Raw genomic sequence first — 22517 nt, 5'->3', positions numbered from 1 at the left:
TCCCCCGACCCACCTCATGAGGCATCCACTGCCTCCAGATAGAAAGGGAATGTATGCAGCTCCCTCCATTCATTTCCATGAGAGTCAAAGAAACAGCCAAATAAAGATATTTTGGTGTTTCCTTTACTCCCATAGCCATAGCAGTAAATGAAGAGAGCTGCATACATGTGAGACTATCTCTCCATTTACTCTCTACTTGGTGGATCTAGCGTTAGAGAACCCCCATTTATTGCATAGGTGTAGGTCCCAGAGGTGTCAATAACATTTACAAACAATAATTTAATTATTTTTATTATTAATGTTGTTATTATTACTTTTATTAAAGCCATCGACTTTCTTTGCCATATTGTGCTTCTCATAACTCAGAGGGTTGAAGAGAGCCACATATGTATGGGTGGATGAGGCCTAATAATTTGTTCAGATCCTGCCATCAGTGGCTCCTCTTGGTATAAACTCTTGCATCTTAAATAATTTGTAAAGGGATTTTGAAAAATGTTGCCTTTATTAGACTGTATATCTAACTCTGCTGTCAGTCAGTTACACTGTATAATGATTATATGAAAAGTATCACAGTGACATATGTATATTTCTAAACACAACCATTCAGTGTTAAACTATAAAATAATTTAGTCTACTCAACAAAGTTTTATTGGCTTGAAGTTGAGCGCTCCGTCTGTGACAATCGGAGACGACGGCAGCTTTACTTTTAGAAGTTATATTTCTAAAAATTGTTTACTTTATTCCAGATGGTAAAATTAAATTACATAAACACAGTCAGCAAGTTGAATCCTCAGATGTATTCATTTCCAGCAAAAAAGCTTCAAAAACCCGTCCATAATTTTGTTAGTGATGTTTGCAAACAGCTGTACCTGACATGACTGCATGTTGTATGTGTCAGCGTTAAAGGATTAAACATTCTTAAACCCCGATGGAAGGGGACTGCACTGTTAGTAAAATGTGGTTAAACATAATGTCAGATGATATATGTAGGTATCCCAATTGGAATGACCAGACCTGCAGCTTCAGCAATCCCAATTAACATTTACTGTGAAGAAAAAATCCATTCCAAACACTCACACCTCATAAAATATGGGAGCTATTTTTTTTTTGCTATTGATTGCCATTTATAATAGAGGGAACACCAGTCCGACAGATGATATAGCAAAAATAAAGTCAATATAAGTGCTATAGTTGACCCAGCTCTACTAGACCCCTGAATGGCAAATCTATCTAGCAAAACAAATGCTCTGATAACTGGCATAAAAAAAGAACTCCCAGTAGAGTTTACAGGGTAAACTCCATAAAAGTTCATAAATGCTAAAGAGTAATCAAGAAAAAGTTAGAGAGTAAAATAAATAGCTCAGTCCTTTAAAAGGTATTCTCATCAGAGACATCTATGGCACATCCACCTCTGCAACCTGCATCCCCGCCTAGAAATGGGGTCCCTGACCTCCCAGTCCTTCTGCTGATATATCCTCAGTGTGTGGAGGAGATGTGGCTTACACATGCACAGCTCTCTCCATTTATATCTGAGAGTTCAAAGAATAGCCAAGCAAGCATAATCTAGCCTTCTCAGCATTCCTACAGAAGTGTCTCTTGACAGATACTCATGTGTGACCACCTCTACATTCACAGTGTCCACAGGCAGATAAGCACAGGCTCCAGAGGTGGGACCCCCATTTTTTTGCATATTTATGGCAAAAATGTATTAGATTCGAAGACCTCTTTAAATCACAGTCATAGATTCTGTTGTGAAATCGGAGTGATCTATGTATGGAAAACGCAGCTTAGTCACTTGTTTTGTTCACCCCATCCTCTAGCTCCTATAGTTATGATAGATGTGTAAGTTCCTAGTTCTGCTCTCCTATTGATTAGAGTTGTTTATCTCCTATTGCTATTTTTCTGGACACTAAGGGTACATTTTGGGTACACATACAGAAGTCATTTGGTCCATAGAGCCCTGCGCCGTCTGCTGGTGTATCACACAGATTTTCTGCAGAGTGACAAATTTGATAGAAGCTACTTTGCTTCATTGCAGTTGATAAAAATAAACTGAATTAAAAGAGAATGCAACTTTCATGATATTTTTATGCAACTTTTGGCATACAGATATAGTGAGAAGAAAAACAGGTTGAAAATGCAAATCGTGCTTATATAGCGAGACATTTACCATTGAAGCTGTTATGGAACAGAAATCTGTGAGTAGCCCCAGCCTTTCTGTTCAAGTGCAAAAACTATGCGCTGGAATAATTATTTTGTGTTCTAAGATCATCCTTTTGTCTTATGTATTCATTGATTCAGTCAGAAAAGATAACTGCAGTAGGAAAATAAGTGGTTCCGCTGGGAAGAAGTTGTTGTGAACAAGGCAGTATAGTTTATGCTAGCAGGTATGCTGTAAAAGTTTATAATGTTCAGAAAGCCATACATCAAAGCACCATGTAGACCAAGCAGGTTTGGCCGTGAATCTGGTAAAAGACTCTTAGATTTTATCTGCTATGTAGCTTTTTTTTTTTTACTAAGTGTAGAATACAATAATAGCCTAATCCAAAGTCTTCAATAATGCTTCCACCAAGGCCTCATAGAAGCAATGCCTTCATATTTCTGATAATCTTGTACAATTAGGAAGGCAACATGCAACACAATGACTTTTTTTTCTTCATTTAATAAACTGAAAGACAAAATAGGTTGTTATAAACCGTGTGTGTTCTATATCTATACACCACATTTTCTAAATACACCTGTGAACCATTAAATGGTCACTATACTTTCACATCACTTTGCATAAATCAATAGTCCAAGGTGAATATAAAAAACTAGATGTTCTAGATTTATTTCCCCCCCCCCCCCATCCCCCATGACTATCTTTTGAAACCAAGCCAGGCTGCTTGCTCATTGAAAGATCAGAGTACATCATTACATAGTCTATGGAAAGGAGAGGGAAGAGCAGAGAGACCATGCAGCACAGATATTCAACACAATTTTAGCCACTAATAGTAACTCATCCTGAGTGCTTTATTCACATCACTACTGCTCCAGGCTTCTCTATAATGTTTGATATCAAGCCTCTGAGTGATACAGAGTTAGCGAGTGAGAGAATTAGGAAACACAATCTGGTGTTTCAATGTGTATTCTACAGGGATGAGTTAATATCCATCAACCAGCTGAGAGAGAACTAAGAATTATAGATGAAGCATGCAAAGGTGAAAAACTGCTGAAAAAGCTACTTACAAGTTATATGATGGCTTGGTATAGTGTTATTATTCAGATATAGACTCATGGCAGAATATTCTGAAAAGTCTGAACGATTAGGCGCTCTAAATTAATTTACCCTTAAATGGTCACTAACATTTCACACAACTTTGCATAAATCAATAGTACAGGTGATTATGAGACTTTGCATTATATCTCATCAGAGAAAATGCCTTAGTCTTCAGTTATTAGTCCTTTCCTATATTGTATCTTTCTCAAACTAATATCCATTCTGAATTCTGAGATTTGAGAGACCTGTTCTATGGAGAGGGTAGGGGAGGAGCGGTGAGTAGCAGAGTGAGACAGATATACACAGGGATGATTTTGCAGCTAATAGTAAATGTTATAGCTTACCTAAGTAATTCATTCACTTCTTTACTGCTCAGTACTTTTCTTTAATATCATGTATGGTTATTTTGAGTTATTTTTAATGAGTTAGAGAAAGTTAAGGAACAGAATCTCCATCACTATGTATAGTTTATTAGCAGACAATTATAGCAGCTAGTCTAAACCCATCAGCTCAGGGACAAGTGAGGATTAGAGATATAGGGGCAGATTTTTCATAAAGATACTCTACTTTTGTGGCAAGCAAAAGTCACAAACTTGACATTTTCCAGAAAAGGGGGGGGCATGGCAAAGGTGGGGAGGGGCTGGCGGCCCTGCCATGTTTATTCTACACCAGTTTTTTTGGTTATAGATTTCAGTCAAAGCGCATGGACTGCTGGATGCTTCACCTAATTTATAACAAAGCGTACTGCCTAAAAGTAGACATATGCTTTAAGCAAGGGTTCAACCTTCTGAGGTCACATAATGCAGGGTTTCATGTATATATTTTAGCCAAAATAAATGGTAAAAAATAAAAAAAAGCCTCTAGATGCCTCACTTCTTGGACATAATACTTTGGTGCCATATGGTGGTATTGTAAAATGACACATAGAGCAGCAAAATGGAATTGTAGGAATACTGTAATGTCATGAACTACTGGTGTGTAGTGTGCACCACGTATTTTGAGAGGCAATCTACTATCTCGGATGGCAAAAGAGGAGCCCAGGAATTGGCATTTCCTAGTTAATGTGATTTTCTTTCTTGAACCAGAGGTCACTTTAAGGAGAGAATTCTTAATAATTATATATATATATATTTTTTTTTTTCATATGTTATCCGAAATACCCAGTAGAGTTGCTTATATAAGAATTGTGTGGCCTGGCACAGAGTTCTTCTTAGGTTTGTTAGCAGCAGGATTAACGCTGGGTTGTTTAGGGAATTTAAAGTTAAGCAAGTCATTTTCATTTGGAATAGGCAAATGTCATGTAGAAATTAAAAAGGTAATTTTCCACTTACAGATTATACCAATAAAGACACTTTTGGTTCAGTAGTTAAATATTAAAGCGATCAGCCATGTTATTATCGTTTATGTGCCATTTATTTTTAGTTTGTTGCTCTATGGAAATATTTTAATGAATTTGGCAAGAGAATATCCATAATAATATTGAAAATGTAGATAAAATGTAAACTTCAGCTATAAAGAATTTAATCAGTAACAAGCTGAGCTGGAAGTACGAGGTGTGGAGAGGACAGCTTTAAATCAAGCATTTGATAGAAAGGAATGTCGATTAGAAAGAATTATCTGTGGCAAATAGTATGTCTAACAAGAGGATGATTTGATGATTAACCCTTTGATTAGTGGACTGGTGTATGAGAGAATGGATAATGAGAGTCTAATAAATTTGATACTTGACATTCGAGTCAGAACCTAGCAGTATGAGGAGTAGGAGCAGTTCAGCATTAGTTTATTAGCAGCCATGCAGGATTAAAAATATTTGTGGGTAAAGACCATTTTGTAGAGGCCCGTTATTATTGCCCTGTGTAAAGGTACCGCCAAACACCTGATGAAGGGGAAAACACTTGTTCTTCTGGTAAAAGCATTGTTGATGTGGCACCTAAAATCTTTGCTTCTGGGCCAGAAAATCTTTGCTGGCCAGAAAATATGAATCTACATGGGGATGAGCGATTACAGAAATGATCACTTGTCCTCATATGCAGCTCCCTGCTGCTCCTATGATCTGGTGATTGTCAGGAATGGTCCTTCAATAATCCCTTTATGAAAAAAAAAATTTGGGCTTTGATAAACGTGTACCATATTTTGGATAATCCTAAAGGTAGTCATATTAGACAGAGGTAGGTTGATGGTTAAACAATCATTAATTGAAAAAACAATTACTGAACTGTTGTTACACCATATGGCCAGTACAGTGGTTCAAACTGACCATTGATATTCAAGGATGTTTGACGAAGGACGAGCAATCTTATTAGCGTTTTTCTTTCCCAGAAAGATCATTTGTGGACTGCTACTTATTGGATGAAATTTTTTAAAAGGTCTTACTTCCTTCCAAAGAATGACTGCCTCTCACTGGTTAGCTAAATTTCCTATAACAAACTATAATTTTAGTTGAAATTGTCCAGTTTGTTCACCTCTAGATTAATGTGTAAGGCAGCTTTGTTGGACAGTCTTGCTAGTTGGAGCGTTTGCTGTGGAGAAACAAATTACATTCCATCTGCTGTTTTTAACAATTGTCACTCTTGTAGCGAAAAGATCAGGGTCCAAAGCAGGTGGCTTTTGTCTCTATTGACACCTCACTTAGGGCATACAGTTAAGATATACTATACACATTTTTACTTTAATGCTTAAAAAAGTGTGTTCAATGTTTGCAAAAAAAAAATTAAAAATATGTGTGCATTGCTGACTTTCAGTGAAAAAAATGATATATATCTAATATTTTTTTTTTGCTATATTTAACAGTAACATTTCAATAATGTCAAGAAACAGTGTCCATATCTTAAGCTGCCAAATAATACAAAGGGACCTTTTTTTACATATAAAAAACTAATAATTTTGCTAACCAAAGTATCCTTCACATGCAACCCATAAACATTTTTATTTAAAAAAAAGTATTTGAAAATGTTTAGTTTTAATTCTGAGGCCATTTATAAAGGCAGATTACATACACATTAAAAGAAACTCACAACCCAAAATGTCATTTTTCTTATGGCTTACACAATTATTACAGATTTTTTTCCTATTTTTCTTTCCTTTAATGGAATGTCCTCTGGTTTTGTTTGCATTAATGTAAAGAGTTCATTATATCTACTATCATAATGTATATGTTATTGTGTAGAAACTTTTGTCCGTTTATAATTCCAAATTCGGAAAAAGCTGTTTTTAAGCTCTCCTCTTGACATATACATAAAGTAAAACTGAATATAAATTCACTCATGATTTCCACAATAAGATGGATACTAAAGCAAATGACCATAAAATATATTTATCCACGTGAGACTCCAGTCTACAGAGGTATTTAGGGCCTTTTGTCACAAAGGGTTAAGCAAGGCTACTTTGGCAAAAATGACCCTCTATGAATTCATCTATGCCTTTTTAGTCTGTTGGGAAAAAAGAGAGAAATAAACCATGCTCTTCACTGATTACAGGATGTGCCAAGACATATAATAAGATCATTTAACAGGGATTAACTAAGACAGTAACTAAAATGAAGATTTCTAGCTCAGTTCGAAGCCACCTTTATGTTGCTTTACTTGAAATAAAATTGAAGACTTGAGCAGCATGCAGAGAAATACACAATGCTGGTTAGTACAACGCCACCATTACCGTTTGTCACAGGACCCTAAAAGCTCCACACTACAATTATTCACTCTACGTATTCGCTTTCACAGTCAAGGTGGAAAAACAAGATTGCTGCCAAACAACCTTCCAAATAGTTCATTTTACATAATTAGGTAATATATGTAGCTTAACCTCATGTGCGCCACAGAAAAGGCCTCTAGGGCACAAATAAAGCAAAACCAACTACAAAAGATAGTCTCACCTTAAATGTTTCTATCTATCTACAGGTATCTTTCTATCTATATATATATATATATATATATATATATATATATATATATATATATATATCTTTCCATCCATCCATAAATTAAATGAATAATAAACCAAATCAGCCCAGATGAATATACCAATAAACATAAATATTCTTTGCTACATTTGTGAAATTACCATTCAGTGCCTTGGGAGGGAATAGAGCTGTGCAGAAGAGTAACGGGCCCCTCAGAATGCTGGGTTCCAATGAACATACCTTATTCAAATGAATTGTAGATATTCTTATTTCTGGATAAACATAGTCCACTGTACGGCGAGTCATGAAATGTAACGTAAAAAAAAAGTTTTTATATTCTTTACTTCTTTTTTTTTTTCCTTCAATAATACAAGATCCGATATTTTAAAAAAAATTATATTTATTTATATATTTTACTTTATTCAAATTATAATAATATGTAAGTAACTGCAAATTCATAGGTGCGTTTAATAATAATATGTTGCATAAATCAAAATATTATTATTATTATTATTATTATTCAGATTTCAAACGTTACATTTATTAAACATGTCTCTTTTATGCCAGTTAAAGAGATAAAAAAAATATGATAATGTCAGCATTAAGCTTGATAAAGATCTCTTCGAGCCATCTGATATGTTTAAAATTAGTTGATGGCAGTTCAGAGAAAAAAAAAATCACTGTGCCATCCCTTTCAGGCCTGTCATTTGTCACACTGTACATAACAGAGTTAATGTATTTTCCATCATAAAGTAGATATTTATGCAAAACACAGAAATGATATTACAGTCTCTGCTCACAGTTGCACAGGCAGAAAACAAGGATAAAAACACAGAGGCATTTACTGATCAACCCTTGCAAACTGCTAATAGCTACGTTCCAGTACTATAAGTGTCTACACAATGAGACAGTTTTAGAAACAAGTCCTATGCCAGACCTGGCAGTAGCCAAGTACGTCTTTTGCACTGTCACTACGCACATTTTTATCTTCTGCTAAGGTCAGAATAAAATACACGTTTTGTTGGAATATAGAATGATGGTTGGTGTAATTTTATTATACATCTGTCTATATTATATTTCCGACTTCTCCCATTGCTACAGTCTAATCAAGAACATTCTTCACCTAAATGGTGCACAAACGGCCGAATTATACGGCACAGGAAAGTTTATATTCAGTTTTTATCTGCTGGTTATAGAGTAGACTATATTTTTTACCATTACAACAGACTCCAGCCCACACTCTGTATATTTTAAGCCGAAAAATCCCATTAGAATAAATGAATCACCTGTTCAGATGTAACCCAGTGACTTCTACATATGTCTGCCCATAAGATCTAGATGTCAGTGACTAGAGTACAAAGGACAAGTGGTGTTAAGCAGAGAGAGGACAGCTGTGCTGGGTACAAATATGACAGTAGACTCTGACAGCTCTTTATCAGCTTAGGTCCAGCTAATAATGCATGGGTTAGTGCAGGAACATGAAAACTATTTGTACAAATGTTAGAAACACAATCTTTGTATTTTAGACATTCTGCCAAATAATAAGCCTCCTCTGGATGCATCTGAATTCATTGAACATTGACAAACTGATCAACGCCTGCTCCTGTGCCAAGTCTAGACAGAATACAAGACCGCAGCTGTTCCTTCATGCCAGTAGAGTTTCAAATTCTTCTCCCTACAACATTTCTTGAGTAGTTTGGCTATGTATAAAACCACCTGGATCAACAGAACTTGTATTCTCACACTCAAAGACAATTGCTGCTCTTTCTCTATTACTTGCTTATGTAACACAAACATATTCCATGGTGCTTTACAGGAATTAGCATCACTTGCTGCCCCCAGTAGGGCTCACAATCCAAATCTCGCTTTGGCCTACCAGGAAGAAACCTACAAAAACATGGTGAAAACATACAAATATCCCAATATCAGACCTCCAGGCTATCATACATGATAAATAGTGCTGATATAGGTCCTCCTGACCCTACAAAGCCTCATGGTGCAATTGCAAGCTCTGTACCGCTTTAGTTTTGCCCTCTGTGTTTTTTTTTTATAGAGAAAGTTTTGTTTTTTATAATATCCATGAGAGAAAAAAATGGTAGAATATTTTAAGTCTATATGGGCTAACAGTCACTCATAGAGCCTCCTATGTCACCACTCTAAGGACAAACTACTTACAGATGGGACCTTTATTAACTTTTCTCTTGGCTCAAGATAGCCCAAGATGAGGGGCACAACATCTTTTAAAACAAAATACAATTTGCCATTTTCTGTTGGGTGTAGTTTATGTTCTATGTGTCTGTGTGGGAATGTATTACATTTTTATCACAAGAAACATGAGATGCACAGAAAAGTATGAGTGGACCTATCTGAACATCAAAGTGATGACATTTATCATTGTATATATACCAGCCACTGGTGTAGGCCTTTAACAAAAGCATATTAAGTGACTACAATCAACTTTAATAATTTCTAAAAGCAAGTGAATGCTTACCTAATAGGAGGATGAAATAATGAAAAGCAGATAGGGGAAGAAGAAAGGTGGCTTCTGATTCAGTGAAGCACAGCATGGAGCACACAAGTCTATTTGTTTATTGCTAAGAGTATATCAGGAGGGCACTGAAGCGACAGCTTTGAAGAAATCAGCGTTCAATGTATGTAGGACACATCAAAGGACAGTTTGTGCACATTATGAGCAAAGTATTAAACATGGGTTATTACTGAAGTACCAGCTTTTATAATTGGACAGAAAAGAAAAAAAGAAATACTCTGATTTCTAGGTCTCAGTAATGAAAATCTGGTTGATTTCACCAGAATTTCAATCTTCTGATTGTATACTTTTCTTCCTTAGACTTCAAAACCAATATAAACTCCTAAAACCAACCTTGGTATATGCAAAATGAAAGCACACATCTTTATTTTTAAATAATGTTATCCTATGACTAAGGAGTTTCCACCTGCCCTATTCTAGAAATTCAACTTTTTGATAGCTTATACCATCTTAAATCCAACTTGATCTTTTTGCTCATGAGAACATTCCTGCGTACTGTAATTGTGCATGCAAGCTAATAACTGACATCTTACTGAAATAACATAAGATATTGGTACATTTCAGAAAAGTCCACATGTCCAGGCAAGCCTGAAGACGTTTTTGTTGACCATGTCACAGTACCTGTTGTCAGCTACAAGTTCACCATACCAAATAATTTCTCCGCTTAGATTATGGGCAGAGAAAATTAAAATTATATGCAGCTGATTGAAGGATTTATTTTACTGATATGGTTACTACAAATATATCTCCCAAGAATAATCTATTTTGCTGATATGTTTATTCGTCATATTTCTTCTATGAACATGCCATTTGGTCTTACTTAATATATTGACCTAACTTTCCATATATTTTAACTTTTTGTTGCTCATTAACCATATAAGAGCAACGCAGAACCATCCACAACCTCATAGCACATAGAGACAACTAATTTAACTTTGTCAAGAAACATTCAACTATTCTATGCTGGAATCCACCAAGATGATGTGAATTGAGGAGACATTTTCAAAGACCTGTTATTGCCACTAATCAATGATAAACAGTTTGGTGGCTTCTTTACATGGTCATAACTTCTTGAAAGACAATAATTCAATTGTTTTTAATTGTATTTTTTTAAATATAGATATTCCATATAAGAGCAAAGCAAAACCATCCATAACCCCCGTAGCACATAGTGACAACTAATTTAACTTTGTCAAGAATCATTCAACTATTCTATGCTGCAAACCACCAAGACAATATAAATTGAGGAGACATTTCTGAGGACCTGTTATTGCCACTAATCAATGATAAACAGTTTGGTGGCTTCTTGAAAGGACAATATTTCTATATTTTTCAAATTGAATCTATTTTTTTTAGAATCTTTTATCTTTATTCCTTATAGTATCAACTGTCAATATTTATCATTTATTTCATATAGTGAACATATAAATCTGTAAATATATTAGTTATAGAAGATAATTTTAGGGTTTCTGTAAAGAAAGAATATATCTCCAACAATATCTATGTGCTGCATATCCTACATTTATATCTAATAAGCAACTATACAAAAATGTATTTTTTTTTCTTTCCCTGAGTTAGTAGTTGGCACTTAACTCATCACAGCAAAGCTTCTGCCTAGGAAAATTACACTTTATAGTCATGTTAAATGTTATTGAGCTGCACATATATTGACTGCTTTGCTTCCACAGACAAACCAAGAGGTCTTCAAAAACACATCAATGCTTCTCAACAACAGAAAAAAACTAGAAGGGAAAATGAGGACGAGGACAAAATAAGGGATTATTGACGCATGCCTTATTTGGTATGCGTTAAAAGGACATGTGTATACCCACAGTTATAAGTCATAGACGTCCGGAGACATCAATGGAATGGTCAATTTCGACATCAATTTTATCCTACCCTCTTCAATTCTATGGTAATACTTCATTCTATACTTGGTCAAGCTGTGACTCTCTAATCGTCAAATGAACATGAGCGTGAAGGTAAATGCACAATAAAGTATACAGCATCCATTGATATGTTTACTGATTATAAAATTAATGCCATTTTTATACTGACCTTGTTATATTACCATAAAATAGCCCAACACCATTAAAATGCACACTCAATAGAAAAACCCATAGACTACAGCATTTAACAATGAAATGTTTGACATTTATGAGCGTTTTCAAGTCTACTACATAATGAAATAAGCTCTAATAATATCATGTCTGCTATGGAAAGTGTTGTAATTGTTTGCATTCCCTGTAATGAGATTGCTGATGAAGGGGCACCTATGATAACAGTGGTTCAGTATAGGATAAGGTGTATAATAGTCTGACTTTACCTATTTCTATCGGCAGTACCTCTAATGTGTGGCACAAGAGATTGCCCAGTGAGGGCTGCAGTATTTCTATTGTCAATACCTACACAGGGAACAGCAGAAAGTATAGCCAGTTGACTCAAACTGTTCAATAAAAGCCTGTTCTTTTGAAATCTAGAACAGACTCTTATATCCAGCTGTGCAGAATACACGTTTGAAGTGGAGATAATTAAACACTCCTCTTTTTTCGTGTAGGTTGGGAAAAGGAAGCTTCACTGGGTTTTTAAGAGAGGAATTCAGATTTATCTAATCCTACTTCTGCATGACCTGGCTTTATTGAAACATTTAAAATGAGGAAAGTGGCATGCGATTTTAGGACTCAGTCTGCCTCATGGGAAATATGGAATAAATTGACTCCACGAAACTCCTCAAACAACTAAAACTTTGCCTCTTATCCTATTTAGGTGATGAAGCAGTGCTGAATTTATCATTGAGCTAGTTCTTATGAGCACTCCATAGTTTTACCTGCAGTCCTATGAAAAAGCCCAGATCATCATGATGTCATAAAGAGTTCCAGCACTTCACCTGTATAGGCATATATTAAAATACTTGCGGGCCTTATCGCATATAAAAACGAAACATCAAAGCACTTTCTCCTTAAAAAATAAATAAGTACATTACCAATTATGCATGCCAAATGTCCTCATTCCATTGGCTAGTAGATTGTATGGCGTCCTTGCATACAAAATCGAACTCGAATGACATAAAACATTAGAATTAGAGACGGACAGCTATTTATATTATAAATAAAAATCTGCATCCCGAGAATGACGTCCAAGTGCCAATTCTTTAACTTTTTCACCTTCCTTGAGACCAAGGCCAGGAAAACTCACAAAAGACTGGACAGATTTATGAGATTCGCATCCATTCAAGGCTTCTCGCCTCCAAGAATAATGTCTTGTTCACACTGAGCTGTGTAAGGGTCCCTTTAATAGTCAATGTGCCTGTCTATTCCATTTCCCTCTCTAAGAGGGGCAATCCTACTGCTGCACAGTTCTGCTTCACTGGTTGCTGAATATGCAGTTACACAGCTTTTATTTAATAGGCATACATTTAGGATACAACAAGAACCTCTAATACATTATGTATAGTATAGCACTTTGCATATGGACCAACATATTAAGACACTGATTATTTCCATAGATATATATATATATATATATATATATATATATATAGAGCAATGCATCAATCCCTATCCTCACATAGCATACAGTGCAGTTGTAATTCACGCCTTCAGCCTATTTATACAACTCCTGTACTTCAATGTATTTCAAGTTCCCTTAGCACTTAAAGGCTTATGTTCCCAAGCCATTTACAGAATTGTCTTAATAGAGTAACACTATACAATCACATAATTGATCGTGGAAACCAAGTTAAATAATAAAACCAGCAGCCGCTTACGTTATATATTCAATGGGGGGGGGGGGGGAACGTAGAAAAAAGGCATACCACTGAAAAGTCACAGAGCACCTGCCATCCTTGTCTCTTCTGCAATTGCTCTGCTTCGTTCAGACGAGAAGGATGGTTTGGGCAAACTACAGAGATACTCAGGGGGTACTGAAACAAGATGCTCAGGAGGGGGGGAAAAAATGGTGATGTGCCGCCAAGCATATGTGAAAGGAGAACGCCACCATCACAGTGGGGAGAAAAAGAGGGCAGCAAACTGTGAGCTCTAATACTGTGCATCCTTTTTACCCTGGTTCTCTCAGATTTGTACCAGCTTGGATTAGGCTACAAAATAAACCAGATAGCCTGCTGTACAGGCATCCATGGGCCGGGGAGAAGAGAGCTTATGTCCTTTATATTGATATCAGACTGCTCAAAAACACATAGAAAGTTACAATATATGTGCTATGACCAGTTCTAAGCTACAGTGGCAGTTTCACAAATTCATTTTAATGAAATGAATCCTAATCTGAGAAAATCCGTGTTCTCCAATAAACAAATAAAGTGTCATTAGATACATTAACCTGGTGCGTATCAAATAATACATCAAATATATCCTCGCCCTATTATAAAAGCTACATTAAGAGCTCACATGATGCTTTAAAACAAAAGTAAATGACTAATGCAATCGCTTGGTAAATTGAATAGTAGACTGATAGAGATGTTAGAGTTGTCACTTGACTACTATATGAGTGAGGAATGTGTAATATGTTAATGTCGGCTCTTTAATGGTCTACAAAATTACATTATGACTCCTAGATAATGGTCTACCAAATTCCAGACTAGAAGTGTCACACAGAGTAGGGGGGAATTAGACAGCCATCCTTTTCCATGAACACAATGGAACGCAATCTACTTATTGCTGATAGCCCCGAAGGTTTTATCATTGTTCCAAGGGGTTTAAAATATATACACAGCTATATATATAGATAGATAGACACAGATAGAAAGGGAGATAGATCGATAGATAAACAAAGATATAAAGATTGGGAGATAGATAATGGATGGCTGAATAGATAGATAGATAGATAATGGATGATAGATAGATAGATAGATAGATAGATAGATAGACACAGATAGAAAGGGAAATAGATCGATAGATAAACAAAGATATAAAGATTGGGAGATAGATAATGGATGGCTGAATAGATAGATAGATAGATAGATAATGGATGATAGATAGATAGATAGATAGATAGATAGATAGACACAGATAGAAAGGGAAATAGATCGATAGATAAACAAAGATATAAAGATTGGGAGATAGATAATGGGTGGCTGAATAGATAGATAGATAGATATATAGATTGATAGATAATGGATGATAGATAGATAGATAGATAATGGATGATAGATAGATAGATAGATAGATAGATAGATAGATAGATAGATATGATAGATAGATAATGGATGATAGATAGATAGATAGATAGATAGATATGTCATCCCTGAAATATTCAAATACAACTCTAACCAGTAAGATATGATTGTGGTGTCTCGGCTTCTACTGTTTGTTTTCTATTAAAGACGTTAAGGGATTAAATCCAACACCTTCCCCTTTCAGTCCCTAGCTGAGTACTTACTGTAGGCGAGGGTGATGATGGTGATGTATAGGATAAATAAAGATGTAATACATCTACAGAACATTCACTGCAGACGCCTATAAGACACTGTCTCTTGTTCCTATGCTGATCAAGCACTTACAAAGCAAACCATATGTGAACCAGTAATGACCATGTATTCAGGCAGGAGATCAAATGTTCATAATTTAATAGCACAAATCACAGCGTGGGCAGCATGCGGGCATTAGCTGGTCTTTTTTTTACATTCAAATGATGGTACTTTTTAGCATTGTGGTATTAGATGTCATTTAGCATTTCTTAATAAAAGACCAGTCTCTGTACCATTTACGTGTATGAAGGAATGAAAGGCTATGGGCTAGCTCCTTCTCTTGTCCATTCTCATGGATACAGTGCACACACACACACATACAGGCACAGAGACACACACACACATGTACAGGCACAGAGACACATGTACAGGCACACACACACATGTACAGGCACAGAGAAACACACATGTGCAGGCACAGACACATGTGCAGGCACACACACACACACACACACATGTACAGTTATACACATATACAGGAACAGAGACACACACATGTGCAGGCAGACACACATATAGGCACACACACACACACACACACACACACACACACATGTGCAGGCACAGAGACACACACATACAGGCACAGAGACACACACACACATGTACAGGCACACACACACATGTACTGGCACATACGCATATACTTGCACACACACATGTACTGGCACATACGCATATACATGCACACACACATGTACAGGCACACACACACACACACACATGTACAGGCACAGACACACACATACAGGCACAGAGAAACACACACATGCAGGCACACACACATATACATGCACACACACACACACACACATGTATAGGCACACACACATGTACTGGCACACACACATGTACTGGCACATACACATGTACATGCACGCACACATTTATAGGCACACACACACATGCAGGCACACACACGTGTACATGCACACACACATGTATAGGCACACACACACATGCAGGCACACACACGTGTACATGCACATACACATGTATAGGCACACACGTAGAGGCGCACACACACACACACACATGTACAGGCACACACACACTCTGTAGTGGTTGTAAAAGGAGGCATATTGTATGCTAGATATGAAGAATAGATAACTACAGTGTTACTTGTGGAGCATCGCTGGACAATGATATCACTCCCTTTTGTAAAAAAAAGACACTTAAAAGCAAACTATATTTCATGTTGGACAGCGACTTATTGAAATAAAAATTGGAAGAACTAAATAGCATTTGATTGTTCTTATATAAAGGGCAGCCCAAGTGGGAGATGGCATTCAGCTCCAGAACACGACAAGCCGGCCTCTATCAGAAGCCTCTGGATAAGCTGGGGCGCTGCTGCCTCCTTTTGCAATAAAGTAACACAATGTGATTAATGTTAACTAAATGTGATGTCTGTGATTTATCAGATTTTTTTACTCTTTTTTCTATTACATGATGAAAAGGTAGAACTAAATGGCTAAACTTTGCATTGCAGCCAGCGCTACCCATTGACCCTCATGTATGAATAATGGGTTCATTCATTTGCATTAAAGATGTATTAGAAAAAAATAGTCAAAAAAACTGTCTTATAATGACATTAACTGACCCACACAACTCTTTGGCATCAACCCAAACACAATATTGCATAGGCAGATGTAGCGAAGCTGTGTTTGCAGCTGGCACAACTTGGAGGTATATTATAAAAGCAGGCCATCAGTAGGTTTTTTCATGGCATCTGGAGCCATAAGCCCTCTTCTCCATCTAAGCTTTACAATGAAATACAAAAAGAGGTGTAATAATAATAATAATAATAATCTTCTATGGGAAAGTGGCTTCAGAGTTGCAAAATTGACAAAAAGGTTGAAGGATGTGACAGACATGATACAGGCGTAGACATAGGCAATAACCGCCTCATCCGCCTAAATATAGCGTGAAAGCAAATATGTCTATGAACAATACTCATCAAAAATGAATGCTTTGGTATACATTTAAAATTCACTTATTACAACTCTAAATGAAAGATTTCCTAGCTTACCATCCAGTGAAAAACTAGGTAAAAAATACACCCTCTATTAAGACAATGCATCTCCGCTCCGACCTAATAAGATGAAATATAAGATTAGAGAAATGAATGACTTTTTTAACAATGTGAAATTGCCTAAGCATGCCGGATTTGGAGAATTGCAGCACATGAATGCCTATTGCTGGGGGTGGGATGTTTTATATACTGAGAGGGTTACTAGTTTCCTATTTAATGTAAGAGTTGCCTTACAACAAAATACTTTCATAAAACACAGAAAAGGGACATCACATCCAGATAGCATTACAATTGTTTTATGCTACCGTGCAAAACAGCCAAGATCAGCCTCTCAATATCATATACTGTATCTGGGCTGAGAGGCGTTATCAGTGGAAGGGTCTGGATTCAATCTTAAATAACTATGTAGGTGGAAATACTTGTTACCTGCTTCTTATACATAGCGTTTAGGATTGGGATGTTCTTCGACTAGATAGCCCAACTTCAAGGGCGACAAGCATTAAGGCACAAGACGAAAGCATCAACTTGCAAGACCTTAATACTAACTGGTGGGTACCAGCCTCCATAGGGTATGGCCACACGGTCAGGTTTCTAGATGCAGTTTTGGAAGCCAAAATCAGGAGTGAATTCAAAAAGAAGAGAAGTCATACCTGTCTTTTATGCTTTCTGACCCACTCTTGATTTTGCCTTCCAAAAACTGCATCAGGGAACCTGACCGTGTGGTCATCCCCATAGACGTATCTTCTGCAACTTTGTAAAAATGTCTTGCAACATCCCCATCTCTTGTGCGATTTGCAAAGCATTTGAAATTAAGCTAGGTCACAGAGGAAGCTTTCTTAGCAATAATTATGACTACATTTGGTAAAAGGTTCAGCCTATAACCATCAATAATATAGCTATACACTTTTAGAAGAACAGGAATAAACCACAAATGAGTCATGGCAGTTCTCAGGATACCTTCTAAATGTGACAAATCAAGGCCTCCTATAAATGCAATTAGAGTCTGGAGTTTCCACACTAAAGGCTGAGAAGCCATAACACTTATTCTGAAACAAATGGCGTTTTCAAGATTGAGAAATATTGCTATCAATCACGACGCAAGTTAATTCTCTATAATAAGGCAGGTTTGGATGCAGGCTGATCCATTGTGGAATGCTTGCATCTAAAATTGATTACAAAGGCACTGGAAATGTATGCAGCCCTCCAAAGCACTTATATGCTCCAATGCATTAATCTCAATTGTAAGGAGAGTTTCATAATGCCTGCTACGAAATAATATGAAATAAATCAGACTTTATAAGGTGCGGCAATTAATCAATGTTTTCTCAGTACCTAGCAAATCTGTTTGTATATCGGGTCATTTTAACGGGTCCCTGTTGGTTATTGTGTCACCCGATTACATAAGTCAGAACTTATGTAACTTGTGAACTCTCGTCCTTTTTCTTCAGTGAAAATGCTAGTGTTACATTGTAGCACTGGTTAACAGCAGTAAAGAAAAACTACTGAAAGTTCATTGTCCCCCCCCCAAAGAATATAATAAATTAAACGAGACATGATCGGGAATATTAATAGATATAGAAATTTTCTTATAGTATAGATCACGATTATAGACATTTTTTGCCATGTTAGACAGGGGTGGCTCAATAGCTATGTTACTATCAAGACAATGGAAATCTGATTTTACATTATAAGTATAATCATTAAAAACCTGGAAATTAATACACGCTTTGTCATTTCATGATCAGATTTAAACTCTCTACAGAGGTATCTCTTCAGAAATCAGGGCTCTACATACATATCAGTCTTTTAGTGGGAAAAAAAGAAAGAAAAAGGCTGAGTTCCCAGAGAATAATGTGTGGCAGAGCTGTACTATTTCCTTCCTTTTCAAATGAATATGTTTTATTATGACACAATGTGAGCTTGACTCTTGTTCTCTGTATGATACCTCCTAAGTTATTACTCTGAAATATAATTACTGGAGCTCAGTGGGGCTTAACAGAAGTACTAGCCTCAACTGGCTAAATGGATTATACATGTTAGGCAAAGTTTCCCTTTCCCGATGATATGAGTAGAACATGACTTGAAGACTAAATGGCTACAAAAAAGGAAAACTATTTCCTTATAGATTAACAATTTTAAGGTGCCGTGTAGTCTAATATCACCATGCATGTGTTTTTATTTTATCTGTGAGTATTATTTGTAATTGAACCGATTTTATTAACACGATCATATAATATTATGCCTAAGAAGAATGCATGGTACACAGTCCTGCCCGATATATCAAAGGTATGTACCCAAGAGACTGTATAGCTGGCATCCATACTGCCCTTGACACTACTACAAGTTTGAAAGCTAAAAAACACTCTATTATAAAAAGTCATGTTTCAGACACTTGACAAATGAAGGGTTGAATGATTTGAATACAAAATATGATTTAACTGAAGAAAAAAAAAAGCGTAGATGTCATATTAAACATAAACATTAAAATAAATAAATAAGTCAATAAAATAACATTAAAATAAATAAATAAATAAATGAATAAAAATAAGGTTTGTGTATTAAGAAAAAGAACTGCGGCGTTTCTATCATTAACACTTGGACTATTTCTTTCCATAGTCAAACAATACAGCGGAGAGGACTTACTGTACTTTCAAAGTGGTAAAGCAGCTGTGCTGCAAACTTCTGAGGTGCTATTGGTCAGACTCACGAAGGAGCACGAGAGATAAAAAAAAAGAGCAAATGCAAGACGTCATTAAGGTGATCGTTAAATTCTGCATCTTTATAATCTACAGGCCGTTCTTCATTGCAATTAACCCTTTATCCGCCCCGCCTCTGTTGTATTCCTGTACTTTTCAGCAGCTGTATTACTGAAGGCTGATGCCAGCGGTTTAGAAAGTTATGGACACTTTCTTATGAGTTCAAGCTTACAAGAGAACCAATTGCCAAAAGAGGCATATTTCCATTGCCAAGAGTAAAAGACCACCCGCTGCTTCCAGATCTCTAGCCCAAGCACAAGTCAGGACAGACACCCAGCAGTACAGAGACACTGCCACCCGGATTACAATGGGCACTGCCACTGGTCACTAATGCTGCTCTAGATATAAGGAAGCCAAAGAAATGTTTTAAGGTCAAGTGCAAGAAGGAAGAAAGCCGACAGCAGATTTAGATATATTATGTGTGAAAGGGCCTAGTGTGACCTTTGAGGGAGGTGGACAGGCTAATGGAAGTTTTTATCTTAGGCTTCGCTTTTATGGTGTACTGTAGATGTGGGACCTTTTTAAGAAGCACAGCAGATACAGAAGGCTGGAGAGCATGGCTTACCCTAGATCAAGTGCTAAGTGGTCCAGTATTACATGAAGTAATACACAGAGGCACGCTGATTGCTGCCATGCACATGTGACAACCTCATGGTACAGCTGTATATGTTCTATTTGTAATAAAGCTGCCAGGTTAAGTCTGGTTGTATTAACTCTGCGTGTGCTCCAACCTGATTGATTTGTTCTCTTGTTCCGGAACAAAAACAAGTAAGACTTCCCTCTCCCACACCAATCATCCTACCAGTGCTGTGTTGACAAAATACACCAGTTCTTTCGAAATCAACGCTGTTTTACTGCAATTAACAGAAATCAAGCAGCGATGTCAGGGCTGCTTTCACAATAAAATCCCCCTTTGTCCTACATAGAAGGAAATGAACTTTCTGGCAAGAAAGCAGCAGCTATGGTGATATTGACACATCTCTTCCCAGCAGGGTTAAGGTCGGGATGATCACATGCTGACATCCACTCCTTGCACTCTCTTATTGACTAGAAAGCCAGTTAACAAATGTTAACCTCTTCTTGGCCGCTACATGCACAAAACATGGTTCTTTTTGTAGAGGCGGATTGTTTATAACATCAAAGCTAGTTGGGCAGCCATCAAAAAAGAAAAAAAAGAAAAAATCAGACTGACGTTTGAGATGGCAGAATTGGTTCGTCAGGTTCACAGTCTACAGCAATTTGAGCTGATCTCAGAAAATCAATAGTGAAAACTGTTTTAAAACATTGACTTACTGATTGATATAGTATTAAGGCAATTTGCATGGAATGTGATGCCAATGTGGCTGATTTGAACTTGAAGAACAAACATTTTGTATGTGGGCAACTCACATGGGTTAAGCTCCATGTGTAGCAGTGTGCACTGAGGTTCTCAGGTACCCATTTCAGAGTTGCTAGAAGCTGGAGCTAACCTGGAAAGGCTACAGGTTTCTACGGTTTTGTATTAATTCCCAAACATATGGATCACTGCCCTCTCTTTTTATGAAGAGGCTTGGGTCATTTGGCATCATTCCTGCCCTTTGGTTTGAAAATGTCAGAAAGATCAATGGCACCATCTGTCCCTACAATCCACCCCTGGACGCAGACTACTCTTGAACTTCCAGAGGGATGGAGGAAGCGCCTGGCAGCAGATGTAAAAACGACCCACCTTTACTGTATCTCATCACAGGAACAAACATGCACTGACAGTCATAATAATATCTGGCGACGATGACACGCTGCATGTGTTACAATGTACCAGAGACGTAAACAACGTGCATTTGCAAAAGTAGATCTGCCACTTACCTTCTCATGTCCTAAGAGTTCTCTCTTTGGGGATCCAAACATCAAGTAAGTTTGGGATGCTGAATGGAAGATCAATACAAAAAGGGGGAATGAATTGAAAGGGTGCAACTTGTGCTGAGTATCCTGTAGCAGTTATGCCAGCAGCTAGTCCACACTTGTATGGGAGTAGTTTCTCCAAGCCTGTGAATACACACACCCCCTTCTAAAGCCCTATCTCCCCTAGGTGATATAAGAAGCAGAGAGTGGTGTAGTAGCTGTACAGCTGAGAGTAGTTGTCCAGGCTGGGAGCAGCTCCAGCAGCCACTGCCAGGCATACACGTGAAGCAGCTGCTGCTTCTGCTTCTACCCAGCAGCCTACCATGCTCCTCCCCAGCACAGAGCAAGGGGGGAGCCCAGCATCCTCTAAACACTGCAACCACCAGCCTGCAGATTTATAATCTTCTTTGGCTGCTCAGCAGGAATGCTACTTTTATACGTCCTTATCAAAGAGGGAGGAAATATGTGTGCATATACTGTATACGTCTTAAGAAAAAGCCAGCCTGATTTTATTTGTGCTGCTGCTTGCAGGATTTCCCCATGGCTTGCCTATCCCTTTCTCGCTCCCCCTGTCTGAGTCTGCTAATGCAAAGTACCAATGCTCCCATGCTGTGTCCAATCAGTGCATCTACTACTAGTGCAATGATTTAGGGGTCATCCATGA

General features: G+C 37.1%; 1 protein-coding gene across 2 annotated transcripts in view; it reads right to left on the bottom strand.

Moving 5' to 3' along the window:
* TENM3 (teneurin transmembrane protein 3) overlaps positions 1–22172 on the bottom strand; it is a 1312080-nt gene extending 1289908 nt beyond the window's left edge. Inside the window, exon 1 of one of the 2 annotated variants that reach the window (XM_044297320.1) lies at positions 21818–22172. The gene's annotated coding sequence lies outside the window, so the exon portion shown is untranslated. Of the gene's footprint in view, positions 1–19862; positions 19955–21817 lie in introns of those variants that run through there. The other variant, XM_044297329.1, reaches the window with a different exon arrangement.
* Positions 22173–22517: the final 345 nt, after the last annotated feature.

Source organism: Bufo gargarizans, chromosome 1 (genome assembly GCF_014858855.1).
Source record: "Bufo gargarizans isolate SCDJY-AF-19 chromosome 1, ASM1485885v1, whole genome shotgun sequence".
NCBI lineage: Eukaryota > Metazoa > Chordata > Amphibia > Anura > Bufonidae > Bufo > Bufo gargarizans.
Note: the sequence above shows the minus strand (reverse complement) of the source record. Positions and strands in the feature narration are given on the sequence as shown.